Here is a 13,687-nt window from a genome sequence, read left to right as displayed (position 1 = left end):
TAAATAAATAAATAAAATCTTTAAAAACAAGTCAACTTTCAATACAGCAACAACCCAACATTAAAACAAATGTGGGGACCCTGGGCTCACAGACCTAAGCAAGGTCCCAGGTCACACCCTCAAAGCCTGCCCTGTCCTCACCACAGCCGCCCGACGTGGGACGAGTAACGCCTGTGTTTTGTCTGTGGGGAGCTAAAGCAGAACTGCTCAGTGGCCCGCCTAAGGCCGCCAGACAAGCCCCAGAGTGGGGGAGCTGTGGGGACTGCACTCAACCTCTGACCCATCCACCTCAGAAGACCACAATGCCTGTATGGGTAATTTTGCCTCAAGTGGGGGCACCTTGCCCAGGGACGGTAGACTAGTCATCTCCGCCTGAAGGAACCTGCCAGATCTGGGGATGTCTAGGGAATTAGTCAGATTAGGGAATTTCCAAGGAATTGCGAGAGGAGGCGGCCTAGGGAAGCAGAAAGCACACAGCCCAAGCTAGAGGCTCAGGCCAGGCCCCTGGAGTAGTTCTACTTACACGCCGTGGGGACCCCTGGAAAGTTACTTAACCTCTCTGTGCCTTAAAAGAGAGAGACAATACAGCAGCTGTTGCCTAGATGATTCGGTAGCTAAATGAGCCACGCCTACTGTTTGGCCTTCTGGACATTTCCAGGTGCCCCTTGGAAAAGTCCACAAAGACACCCAAGTCAGCATTCAGTGATGGTGGTGGAATAAAGACTGAGGTTACTGGTCAGAGAGACAGGGTTTTTCACAACACAGATGCAGAAGCGGGGTAGAGCCCTGAACAGCTCAGGCTGCAGAGGGCACCCCCTCAGGGCAGGGGAGGGGAATGACTGATATTCAGAGGCTCCCTCTCTTCCAGCTGGGGCAGAGCTCACAGAAAGCCAGGCGTGTCTGATAGGCTTAGTTTGATATCAGAGACCTTCCTCTCTCACGCCCTCCTGTGCTCTCATTGCATGCCAGGGCACTTGGGAGCTTCGGGCTGCCAGGTAACAGAGCGCTAAATAGGAGTTAGTGGTAAGCAAGAATGACTTTCTAGTGTTACTGTCTCCTACAATACTGGACTGTATACTTCTACTAAAGAAGCATATCTTCTGTCTGGAATTCAGATCTCACAGGTCACCCATGACAAATACAGGGATCCTGTATTTTCACTGGTGAAATTAAGCAACCCAGCGTGGGAAACTGCAGAGAAATGGGGTCACAGGAGCAAGGCCAGGGAGAGACCCTCTCTCTGGGCCTCAGAGTTTCTGCCTGCTGACCGGGATCTGCTCATCACACTGACACACAAGCAGGAGAGGCCGCGGACAAGGGGCACCCTGCTTCAGTTGTTTCAGCCAGCAGAAAACTGCAGACCGCCCTGACAGCCACCCTGGGCTGTCCTCGGTTCCCCAGGCTGGGCGCTGCCACTGAGGAGGTACCCAGCCAGCTGTGGTTTCCCTCCTGGGAAACGCTACCCTGAGGTGTCCCCACTTCCAGCCTCAGATTCCCTCCGGGGGTCTCTTTCTGGGGCTGTGCCCACCTTGCAGTTGGGGAGACTGAGGCAGGCGCCCAGGGAGAAGGAGCCTGGGGTGTGGAAGGGGCCTCAGTCCACCTTCCCAGACCTGGACAGGTGAGGCAGGCAGGTGGGCCCCGGTCCCAGCCCAAGTGGGTGGGAAGCACCCACTTCCTGTTTCTCCACATTCTGGAAAGCCCCAGTGTTCCCCAGCAGCAGCAGCACCTCCTCCCTGCCCGCTGGGCCTGGGTCACCACTTCTCCTTTCCCCACCTACTTCCCCTCACTGCCCCCAGCCCACGGCTCAGCTCCTGCCTCCCACTCCCCTCTCCTCCGCTCCTGCCTTCCCAGAGCCTTCCCAGCCTCTCCTCTCTGGCCCACTCAGCCTACGGGTCCCTACCCACTGGACAGGCAGGGATACTGCGCCTGGGCCCGGAGCAGTAGGGCCCCCCAGCTCCCTCCAAACTGAGTGGGTGCACTCCGCCTCTCATCCACTTTCCTCCCCACACTCTGTCTTTCTGTCTCTCTCCTCTCTGTCTCTGCTGTCCTCTCTCCTTGCATCTACCGCCTCTCTCTGACTGTCTCTGACTCCCTCCCCCAGCCCTGTCCCACTCTCCATCGTCTTTCTCTGCCTCAGGCCTTGCTGCCCTCAGGCTTCAGGCCTCTGTCCCGACCCCCCCTTTCCTTCAGCCCACCCCAGTTGCCCACCCTGTCCAGCCACCAGCTGTCCTACTCCCAGACCCACCTGTCACTGCTCCAGGAGTCCCGGGCAGGTTAGCTGGCAGCTTCCATGACCGGCTCCCTCTGCTCCCTGCTGTCCTGGCCTGAGCCGGAGTGGGGTTCAGCCCAGCCCTGCCAGGGCTGCCTCTGAGCCAGCCGGCTTCAGGGAGCAGCAAACCTGTCCAACTGGTTTGAGATCCACCCCGCAAGCACGGGCTGCCCTGCACTAGAGCTGGGGTACCAAGGCCCTAGGGATTAAATAATTCCTGACCCAGTACACCCCTGACCAGATCAGGTGTTGGGGAGCAGGGAGAAGGAAAAGGAGCACCAGCAGTGCTGGGCCCACCCCAGAACAGAATGACGTCGAGGAGCAGTGGTGCTCCCAGGGAGCACGCGCTGGGGAGCCGGGCAGTGAGGCCGGGCAGGCGGAGGCGGCACAGCTGGGGGGGGGGCAGCAGGGACCCACGGAAGGGTGGGGTGGAGGTCCTCTGATGTGGCCACGTGTGCTGCATGGGCTGGGGGAAGGGAGCCCATCTCTGAGCCCATCCAGTGGCAAGAAGGGGCGTGAGGGGGCCAAGCTGCTGCCGGAAAGCCGCCAGCAAGGAGCAGACTTCGATTTCCTCCCGTCAAGGGCTGACACGGGGCGAGCCTCAGCTGGATTGCAGCTGCGGGGGGGCAGGGGGGGGGCAAGAGCCCTGATGCCCCCTCACTCAGTACTCACCCAGCATCGGGGCCTCAGCTTTGTGTGGTCCTGGGGCAGTGGGGAGCCAGGAGGACTGAGGACTGGAGGAGGACAGCGGGCAGGCTCCCAGGAGGGGAGGAGATGCCAGGAGGCAGAGGACGGAGGCCGGCCTCTCTCTGGCTTGGGGACACGCGGTCACGCAAGAAGAACTTTCTGGGTGCCTCCCAGCCCGACCCTGCACCAGAGATAGCCCACGGTGGGGCATCACGATGGCACAGGGCCGCTACAGAGCAGGGTGCAGACGTACAGGCCCTCACAAGGGTCCTGAACCGTGAGTGGCCAGTGGGGATCCGAGGACACGAACCAAGTCCCCAGCCCCCAAGTCCCTGGGTGCACACAGTGGTCCAAGAGCTGATGTCACCTGCGCCGGGATTTTCTAGTCTTCACGTTGGATCTGTCCAATCCCACAGGGAAATTCCGGGGCTGCCAGGGCCCAGCTGACTCACTTGCAGGGCCCGGTAGCATGCAAGGGGTCAGTTTCCAGAGGGCCGTCCGTGGCATTTGGAGAAGTTCATGGAATCCCACCACTGTCCGTCCCCTCCCCGAGACTTAGAACTCTTTAACCCTGGGCAGAAACTTGCCATCACAATCTTCAGGGAATGGGGGCCTCCCTGGTGGTGTAAGGGGTTAAGTCACACACAGCAGCATGAAGCTCTCACAGCCACTGCAGCACCAGGGATCCCCTGGTTCGCATCAATGACAAATGTCTCCCTGCTGCTCCCCTCAGCAGTGGATTTTGGTTGATCTGCCTGTTCTGCTCCCCACTCAGTCTCTGGGGAGTCCTCTTACCTCCCGCACCTCTGGACTGTACCCCAGTTCTTGTGTGCATACGTAAACAAATTAAAAAAAAAAAAAGCCTTCAGGGGAATAAAAGTTCCAACAGGTAAAAAGCAGTTGGATCCATCCATTCTGGGGTGTATTCTCCGCTGCTGGCCATCTCAGGCCCCAGGCCTGCAAGGCAGCTAGCCAGCTAGGTAAAAGTGCAACTGCAGATGGTGGGCGTGGGAGTTGGGACCTCATGGGTTCAAATCCTGACTCTGCCACCTAGTGGCTATGTGACCCCAGACAAGTTCCTTCACCACTGTGGCCTGGTTACCCCTTCCATACGATAGGCCTAATCATGGTAACCTTCTTGACAACGTGGCATTTGGAGCCAGGTTTGGGATATGATGAGGACTTTACGGTATAAATGTTTTAAAAATTCTGGCCCTCCCTGGTGGCGCAGCGGGTTAAAGCACAGCACTGAGAAGCTAAAGCCACTTCCTCATGAGTTCAAATCCCGCCTGCCCCGGCGGAGACCACATGGCGTGGCAGACCTCTCCTGGCCCGCCCGCTGCTCCCCTCAGCAGTGTACTTTGTCGATCTGCCTGTTCTGCTCCCCACTCTGTCTCTGGTGAAGCCTCTCACCGCCCCTGAGCCTCTGGCCTGTACCCCCAGTTCTGTATGTACAAATAAATAAATCTTTTTTAAAAAAAAATTCGTAACAGTTGGCCCTCCCTGGTGGCGCAGTGGGTTAAAGCGCTGCACTAAGAAGCTTAAGCCACTTCGGCATAAGTTCGATCCCCGCCTGTGCCGGAGGTGACCCCATGGCGCGGCAGACCTCTCCTGACCCGCCCGCTGCTCCCCTCAGCAGTGTGCTTCGTCGATCTGCCTGTTCTGCTCCCCACTCTGTCCCTGGTGAATTCTCTCACCCTCCGCATCTCTGGTCTGTACCCCAGTTCTGTATAAATAAATAAATAAATCTTTAAAAAAAAATCTTAGCAGCATGATTCATAATAGTCATAAAGTGTCCACAGTGGATAATGATGAAGCACAAAGTGTGCGTCCCCATGCCAAGCATCACCTGGCCGCGACAAGGGGGCAGCTCTGACCCTCCTCACCGGGGGAGGGGCTTGAATACATGATGCCCAGGCGAGAAGCTGGACACACGAGACCACACGTTGTGAGTGGAGAAACGTCCAGAATAGGCGCAGCTGTGTCCAGGCACTGAGCTGTGGTGCTGGGGGCTGGGAGGGGTTCAGAGTGACTGCTGTTGGGGGCCTGATGTTTTGCAGAAGTGATGAGAATGTTTTGAAACTGGGGCCTCCCTGGTGGCCTAGGAATTAAGTCCCAGTGCTGTCACCACCATGGCCTGAGTTCAATCCCTGCCCCGGAGGGACCCACAGGGTGCAGCAGACCTCTCCTGTCCCCCCGCTGCTCCCCTCGGCAGTGAATTTCAGTAGATCCACCTGTTCTGCTCCCTACCCTGTCTCTAGAGGGTCCTCTCACCCCCTAAACCTCTGGCCTACACCCCAGTTCTTCTATGCAAAAATAAAATAAAATAAAGACTTTAGTTGATAATTACTAACATATCAGTGTTGGTTCGCATCAGTGACAAATGTCCCATGCTCAGGTCAGACCCTAGTAACAGGACAGCGGCTTCATGTACACAAGAATACTCTCGTTGCAGCTTTTCTATATATCTAAAACTAAACCTATTTTATTATTTTTAATGGTTATTTAAAAAAAGATTTATTTATTTATGCATGCAGAACTGGGGTGCAGGCCAGGGGTGCAGGGGCGGTGAGAGGCTTCACCAGAGCAGAGCAGGGAGCAGAACAGGCGGATCCACTGAAATGCACTGCTGAGGGGCGCAGCGGGGAGACAGGAGGGGTCTGCTGCGCCCTGGGGGTCACCTCCGGGGTGAGGATCGAACTTTCATTGAAGTGGCTGCGGCTAGATTGCAGTGCTACGCTTTAACCCGCTGCACCACCAGGGAGGGCCCCTAAACCTTTTTTTTTTTTTTTAATCAAAGTCTGAGTCCTGACCTATGTCCTCAAACCTATTACTTTCCCTCCCAGGGGGCCTCCACTCCCTGGGGCAGGGCCCACTGGGCCAGACACCTCAGCTTGCTGAGCTGGCTGTCTACCTCCAAAAGCCCCTGTATGAGTCTTATCTCCCACATTGGTTAGTCTCTTAGTTGCAAGTGACAGAAACCAAAACAGATTTATTTTTAATAGGGGAATTTTTGTTCGTGGAACTGAAAGATTTGGGGATAGAAGGATAGATCTAACTCACCGTTTTTACCCTTCAACCGCTGCTGACATTTGGGCCGGACAATTCTTTGAATGGAGCAGCTGTGCTGGATGCTGTGGGGGTAGGGTTAAGCACCATCCAGAGCCTACCTACCTGATGCCAGGAGCACTGCCCAGTCTTGATGAACGTAAATGTCCCAGGTCATGGCCCAGTGTCCTATAGAGCAGAGTCACTCCTGAGTGGAACCTATTGTTTTGGGGGCTCAGGTTCAACTGGATTCAAGAGTTGTAAGCAGGCCCTCCACAGTGGTGCAGGGGTTAAAGCGCAGCACTATGAAGCTGTCCACAGCCACTGCAGCACGAGCTCCATCCTGGCCGGGGAGTGACCCACATGGGCAGCAGACCTCTCCTGACCCTCCCACTGCTCCCCTCAGCAGTGTACCTTGTTGATCTGCCTGTTCTGCTCTGGTGCATCCTCTGTCTCTGGTGAATCCTCTCATCACCCCTGCACCTCTGGCCTGTACCCCAGTTCTGTATGAATAAATAAATAAATCTTTAAAAAACATAGAGAAGCATGATTCACAGTAGCCACGTGTTGGCCACAGCCCAAGTGTCCATGATGGAGGAGGGCATGGAGGAGCGTCCATGTACACACTGCAACATTACTTCACCTTAACAGAGGAAATTCTTTTTTTTTTTAAGTTTTATTTATTTATGCATACAGAACTGGGGTACAGGCCAGAGGTGTGGGGGTGAGAGGCTTCACCAGAGACAGAGTGGGGAGCAGAACAGGCCGACTGATGAAGTACACTCCTGAGGGGAGCAGCGGGTGGGCCAGGAGAGGTCTGCCATGCACCATGTGGGTCACCTTCGGGCCGGATATCGAACTTGCACTTTGGCAACTGTGGCCAGCTTGCAGTGCTGGGTCCTAACCTGTTGCGCACCCGGGGAGGGCCCAATAGAGGAAATTCTTTTATTTTAACTTCTTATTTTTTTTAAAGATTTATTTATTTGTGCACATAAGAACTGGAGTAGAGGCCAGAGGTTTAAGGGGTGAGAGGACCCACCAGAGACAGAGTGGGGAGCAAAACAGGCAGATCTACTGAAACAACAAATAGATATGCTGTAATGAATCTTTTCTGAGGTTGTCATGGGATAGGGAGTCATTTAAAAATAAATTAAAAAAATAAAAACAAAGACACTCATAAACGTCACAAATATCAAGACACTGTCCGGCGAATGTTTCCACACACACATTGTACCCGGGAATATTCAGCAGCAAAACCCTGGACATCATATACATCCATGAATACTTCAGGGAATACCTCTAAGGCAATGAGTCCCGAGGTGGGGTGACTTTGCCCTCCAGGGGACACCAGGTGATGTCTGGGGACATTCTGGCATCAAGTGGGCAGAAACACGGAGGCAACTTCATGCCCAGGACAGCCCTGCCCCGGCAATGCCCAAGCCAACGTCAGCAACTTCGGGGCCAGGGGCCGTGTGTGTGTGTGTGTGTGTGTGTGTGTGTGTGTGTGTGTGTGAAGGTGTGAGTGTCACAGGCCCAGCTAGGGGGAGGATGATGACAATCAGGGCGTCTGCGTTTCCGCCCAGAGGACCCATGGGCACTCTGCTTCCCAGCGTCTGACTCTCAAGAGTCACTCAGGGGGACACACAGACACACAGAGCCAGTCCTCCTCCCCGCCCATGTGTGATCTCCCTCCAGGGAGTCTCAGTCTGGTGCTCACACACCTCCTGGTGGCCACGGAGGCACTAACAGCCCCTCCCCTCAGCTTCGCTAGCACCCTGACCCTGACCCGGTCACGACAGTGGCCGTCTGGCTTTGGAGGGACTCCCCAGGCTCCACACAGTCAGGGCTGAGCTGGCTCCCTGCGGGAGGGTGGCCCTGCAACCCAGGCCCTGGGGAGACTCACAGACCAGGAGGGCCAGGGCTGGAGGGGGCAGCAGGAAGCCGCGTGGTTTCCTCCTCACACCCCTCAGACACCTTGAGCTCAGACGCCTGAGAATAAATTCTTGCAGCTTGAGGTCACCCAGTTTGTGATGTGTTGTGACAGTGACTGCAGGAAATGCACACAGTTGCTGGGGGGTTATTGGCCTCAGAGCAAGGGGGTGAGCAAGGGAGACTGAGGCTGCAAGAGTCTAGTGGCAGAGATGTTACTTTGTGGGGTACCTTTTCTGCCAGGAAGGGCGGGGCCGGTGGGCGGGGCCGGTGGGCGGGGCCAGTTGTCGGAGTAGGTAGCCTCTTATCACTTCGCATTTCTAGGAAAGGGGAATTAGCAATACTGTCACATAGGCGAGGCAGTGGGCTCTATCTTATGTTCTCTTATGAACCAGCATGAAAGCAGTCTACGATGACATTCTGATGAGCTGTGGGGACAGTATCCTGGAAAAGTGGGATTAAAACTAGGAATAGGCGAGTTATTTATTCACATAAATTGTGAATCTTTATGGTAGCCCTGAAGAAATGCCTCTCTGCATTTCCCCATCCTCACCTTTCCACAGATAAGAGCCTCAGGTTATAGGTTGGGTTCTCAGGTTCCAGGATCCAGGTTTTAGTTGGGGGGGTCCCAAGGCATATATGGGTCCCCAGGTTATGGGTGGGGTTCTGTCAGCTCCTCCTAAGGCTCAGACCTGCCCTCTACCCCTCCCTCTCCTATATTTTCTTTGTCATCTCTCACTTCTGTCAGGTCCCATAATACTGGAAAGGGCCCCCCAATTCTGGTTGCATGCTGGCCTGCTTTGTGTTTGACGCTTACTAGAACCCAGCATAGGCGGGACAGCTGGAGCATCACCCTACGCATTTGTTGCTAGAAACCCTGCAAGGCTCCTAAGGGGCCCCAGGCTGGGCACTAAGGGGTGAGTCTCTGAAATGGGGCACGACCCAGAAGAAAGGGCATTACCCACTTGTGTGCAGGACAGGCTTCGAAAGCAGACGCGCAGGGACTGAGGAAAAGGGAGAAGAGAGAGAGGAACTCACTTGCCAGCAAGCGGCCAGGGGCGCCCTTTCCTAACCCAGTGTGTGTGGCGGGGACCAGAGTCCCAGTCCCAGTCGCATGTGGCAAGAGGGCAGCTTCTCCGTGACGCCCCTCCCTGCCAGCCGTCCATCCGCTGCAGTGCCAGCAGTCTAAGTGCAGGGGACAGCCCAGCCTCAGCGGCCCACAGCAGCCCCCGGGTCAGGAGAGCGGCTGCGACGCGGCCCCCTCGCGTCTGTTTGCCGGCTGGCGCCACCCACCGGCCAGCATACTGACCCTCACTGCTCCCGGCTCTGGGCGGTTCCCACAGGGGCCTGGGCATCTTTGCTGGGGTGCAGGGACAGTTTCTCACCCCGAAAGGAAGTCCCGTTCCCATCATCAGTCAGCCCCATCCCAGTCGTAGCAACCACAACCCCACTTTCTTTTCTTTTTAATATTTGTTTATTGAAGAAAAACTGGGGTGTAGGCAAGAGGGGGGGGCTTGAGAGGGTGGGGAGCAGAACAGTCAAATCTACTAAACTACCCTGCCGAGGGTGCAGCCGGGAGACAGGAGAGGGCTGCTGCGCCCTGTGGGTCCCTCCCTGGCTGGGGGTGGAACTCAGGCCACAGGGAGGCCCCGCAAACCTTTCTATGTGTTTCTGAACATTTGGCAGCAACGAAATCACACGTGATGTGGCCATGAACGCCTGGCTTCTCTCTCTGAGCATGTGTGCAGAGTCGCTCCCCAAGGCGGCCGGTGTCGCAGCTGCCCCCTCCCATAGCCAAGGGACGCCCCCAGGGGTGGGTGAACTCAGTGTTTATCCATTCATCTGTGTTTGGATATTTGAGCTGTTTTGCTTTCTGCCATTGTGAAATGTACGGGCAGGTACCTGTACATTTTCTGTGGATTGTGAATGGTACCATTTACATAATTTCTCTATATCTTCAGCAGGGTTTGCGATGGTCTATTGTTTTTCATCAGCTCCATCCTAGTGGGCATGAAATGGTTAATACTAGTGCGGTAAGAGCAGAGTGCCTGGGCCCACATCCTCTGCACACCCTGTCCCCAACAACAGGATGCAATGGGACCACTGAGCCTGGCATGAGCAAAATTTGAGACACCAGAGGAGGGTTTTGGTTTTGAAAATGTGCCAGTCAGATTTGAACCTCTCCAGCATCATTCAGAAACAGGGGAGCTTGCCCATCTCCCCTGGTGCAGTTTATTTATTTTTTTTTTTTTAAGATTTATGTATGCATTCAGAGCTGGGGTACAGGCCAGAGGTGCCGGGGCAGGGGTGAGAGGATTCACCAGAGAGAGAGAGTGGGGAGCAGAACAGGCCGATCTAAGAAGCACACTGCTGAGGGGAGCAGCGGGGAGACAGGAGGGGTCTGCTGTGCCCTGGGGGTCACTCCCTGGCCAGGGACTGAACTCGTGCTGCTGTGGCTGTGGACAGCTTCTTAGTACTGTGACTTAACCCCTGGACCAGCAGGGATGCCCGGATTAGCCATTTCTAAGAGCAGTCCACGGTCTCTGACACCATCTCCTGAGCGCTGTCCTTGCCTGCTGCATTTCTGCTACCCCTTCCTGGTGCTATTGTGTCCGCTGCTGCCCAGTCCAGCCTTCCAGTTGCTGCTGCACTACTGCAGTGCTGCCGCCTCAGTAGTTCCACCTGTGTCTACCTCCAGCTGCCACCATGAGCTGGATCCTGGCCCACCTTACGGGTACACCATCAGCTGCAGGCTCTCGACCAAGTGACAGTGCCATGCTGCACTAGCTTTTGATTTAGACTTCTGGGCACTGCAGACAGGAACTATCTGCGGTCGGACAGCTGGCTAGTGTGAACATAGGAATTCTTTCCTTCTCCCCAATTTTCTTTTGTTCATAAATCCTGTTACTGTCACAATGAATCCGAGTGGTGCCCTGCAGTTGCAATCTCACAGGAGAAGGCTGCCAGCTTTGCATTTCAGTATCACAATTCTTTTATCCTCATATCAAGAACTATACAATTTCAACATGCAATTGTCATCAATTGTATGTATGTCCTTTACATATGTGCATACATAATTTACACACATTTACATTTTACATATAAGTTCTAAGCTGAGTCTTAAAAATCCAGAATAATTTACAATTACAGCACATCACATCCTGAGAACTTAATAGACACTGTGGCCAGTGGCTACCACATTGAACAGCTCTCAATGCTGAGGACATAGCTGTGACCAAGAAAGACCCAGCAACAGCCCCAGAAAACTCTCAGACTAATTAATGGATACAGAAGAAAAACAGACCCAAAGCTAGAGATGATTTTTCATGTTGACAAGTTTGGAAAGGGGCCATATTTAAGGGAATGACCAGGAGGGTTTTGAGAGAAGGTAATGTTTGATTTCACTTTCAGGACCTCTTTCTGAAATGCTCACCAAATAGTACACAAGTGTTTTCCATGTGTACTGCACATCAGGACAGGGGTGGGTTCTTTAAAGAAGAGTGGAATGCACAGTGCCAAAATGACCAACCCCCCCCCGTCAACCCTCCCCCCCCAAATTCTAAGACGTTTGGGTGTAAGACAAAAAAATAGAAGACATGAAAAAGAATTTGGGCAGCATTTCTTTATCTTCTATGCATGAAGCCATCTGTGCCATATTGTCTCCATTGACAATTAAGGTTTTTCCATACAAAATGTCCACACAAAAATATGTACATGCATGCTTCACAAAAATTATAAACAACTTGGCGCCTCCTTGGTGGTGCAAGGGGCGAAGAATTAGCACTATTATGGTGTCTGCAGCCATTACAGCACAAGTTGAATCCCCGGCCAGGAGCTGACAGGACACAGCAGACCTCTCCTGTCTGGTCCACTGCTCCCCTCAGCAGTGTATTTCAGTAGATTCACCTGTTCTGCTCCCCACTCTGTCTCTAGTGAATTCTTCCACTGCCCCTACCTCCAACCCCTTTGGCCTACACTCCAACTCTTGTATGCATAAATAAATGAATAGAGCAACTCAAAACATCCACAAGTGGATGAAAAGTATAAGCACAATGTGTCCATCTATACCCTGGAACATCATTCGACCATAAAAGGGTTTTTCACTCCAGATTTGACTTTATTTCTTTAATAGATATGACTATTCATATGACCAATTTCTTCTTGAATAAGTTTTCACTTTAATACCTTTCAAGGTGTGGGTGAATGTCAGCTGAGATGTTGAACATGGGCATGAAGTTGTTCCTAATGTAAAATTCTTTTAATAGCTGTTGGATCTGTAGTGTTATCCCTTCCTTCATTCTTGGTTTTGGTAATCTTTTTTCTTAGTCAATCAGACTAGAATTTTATTTTTGAAATTGTTTCAAAGAACAATCTTTTTTTTTTTAAGATTTATTTATTTATACAGAGAATTGGGGTACAGGACAGAGGTGTGGGGAGTGAGCAGATTCACCAGAGATAGAGTGGGGAGCAGAAGAGGCAGATGGGCTGAAATACACTGCCAAGGGGAGCAGCAGGTGGGTGAGGAGAGGTCTACCCTGTCATGTGGGTCACCCCCAGGCCAGGATCACACTCATGCTGGAGGGGCTGTGATAGCTTCATAGTGCTGCACTTTAACCTTTACACCACTAGGTTGGGCCCAAAGAACAATCTTTTTGTTTCAGTGATGTTCCCTATTCTTTATTTTATTATAAATCATAAAGATTTGCTCTGATCTTTATGACCTCCTTTTCAAAAGAAATATGGGATAATCCATATGCTTTGATGAAGACTTGCTGGCATGGCCCCCTTCTTGAGTTCACTTGAGAATCTGATACAGATCACAGAAAATGCACAAGGGCACACTCAGTTTTCTAAGTTGTCTTAGGAAATTCACAGATCTTGGGATCAAAACCCCCAGATGGAGCACAAATCAGATTGTGTCAGGTTCCAAAGTCTCCACATCTTGGTTATTGTGACTCAGGGCCTCACATAAGACAAGCAGTTTGAAAAAACGAATGTCAAAAAGGTAGGAAACAGGGGCCTGGTCCAATAGAGGTATTTGCAACTTGTGAAATACAACAAAATACAACTTGTCCAATGGTATTTTGCTAACTCCTTTTGTGTTTTACCAAAAACACTTTGCTGGGATCATGCCAGCTCTGTCTGAGGTTTTGACTGCGAGTTCCTTTAGGGTAGAGAGTCGGAAAACTTAATGAAGGCTTTTTGCTTTGAATTGGCCACTTTAACTACTTTTTGACCTTTGACCTCACATCAAAGGCAGTCCTGGGAATCTTGGCAGCCCCTACTCCCTCCCAAGTTCCCAATCTGCGACCCAGGCTCACGAAGACTGCTCCCAAACGGCGACTGTTCTGAGAAGGCAGTTGGCGCTCGCGACCCCCAACCCTGGTCCCCAGCTCCAGAAGTGGGGTACAACGCGACTTCGCCTCCCCACGCTCGCTCCCCGCCCCCTTCCCCAGACCGGCGCCTCCAGTGACCAATGAGCGAATCGTATTTACCCAGGAGGCGGGGCCTAGAGTAAACCAATCCTTGCTCGGGCGCCTGCCCAAACGGCCCAATAAGCAGCGGCAGTGGGGCGGGTCGCGGGGCGGGGCAGTCCAATGCAGCCAACGGGTGGACACGTCCGCGCCGCGAGGGGCGTGGCCGCGGCGGGGCGTGCGACGGCGCGTGTCCGCCTTTCCGTGTCCGCTTCAGCTGGACGTTGAAAGCCGGAACCTGCATCTACGTAAGGGCCTCCGACGTGGGGGCGCTCCCCTC

This window comes from Condylura cristata, unplaced genomic scaffold (genome assembly GCF_000260355.1).
Source record: "Condylura cristata isolate star-nosed mole 26May11 unplaced genomic scaffold, ConCri1.0 scaffold00025, whole genome shotgun sequence".
Lineage (NCBI taxonomy): Eukaryota > Metazoa > Chordata > Mammalia > Eulipotyphla > Talpidae > Condylura > Condylura cristata.
This window is presented reverse-complemented; position numbering follows the sequence as displayed.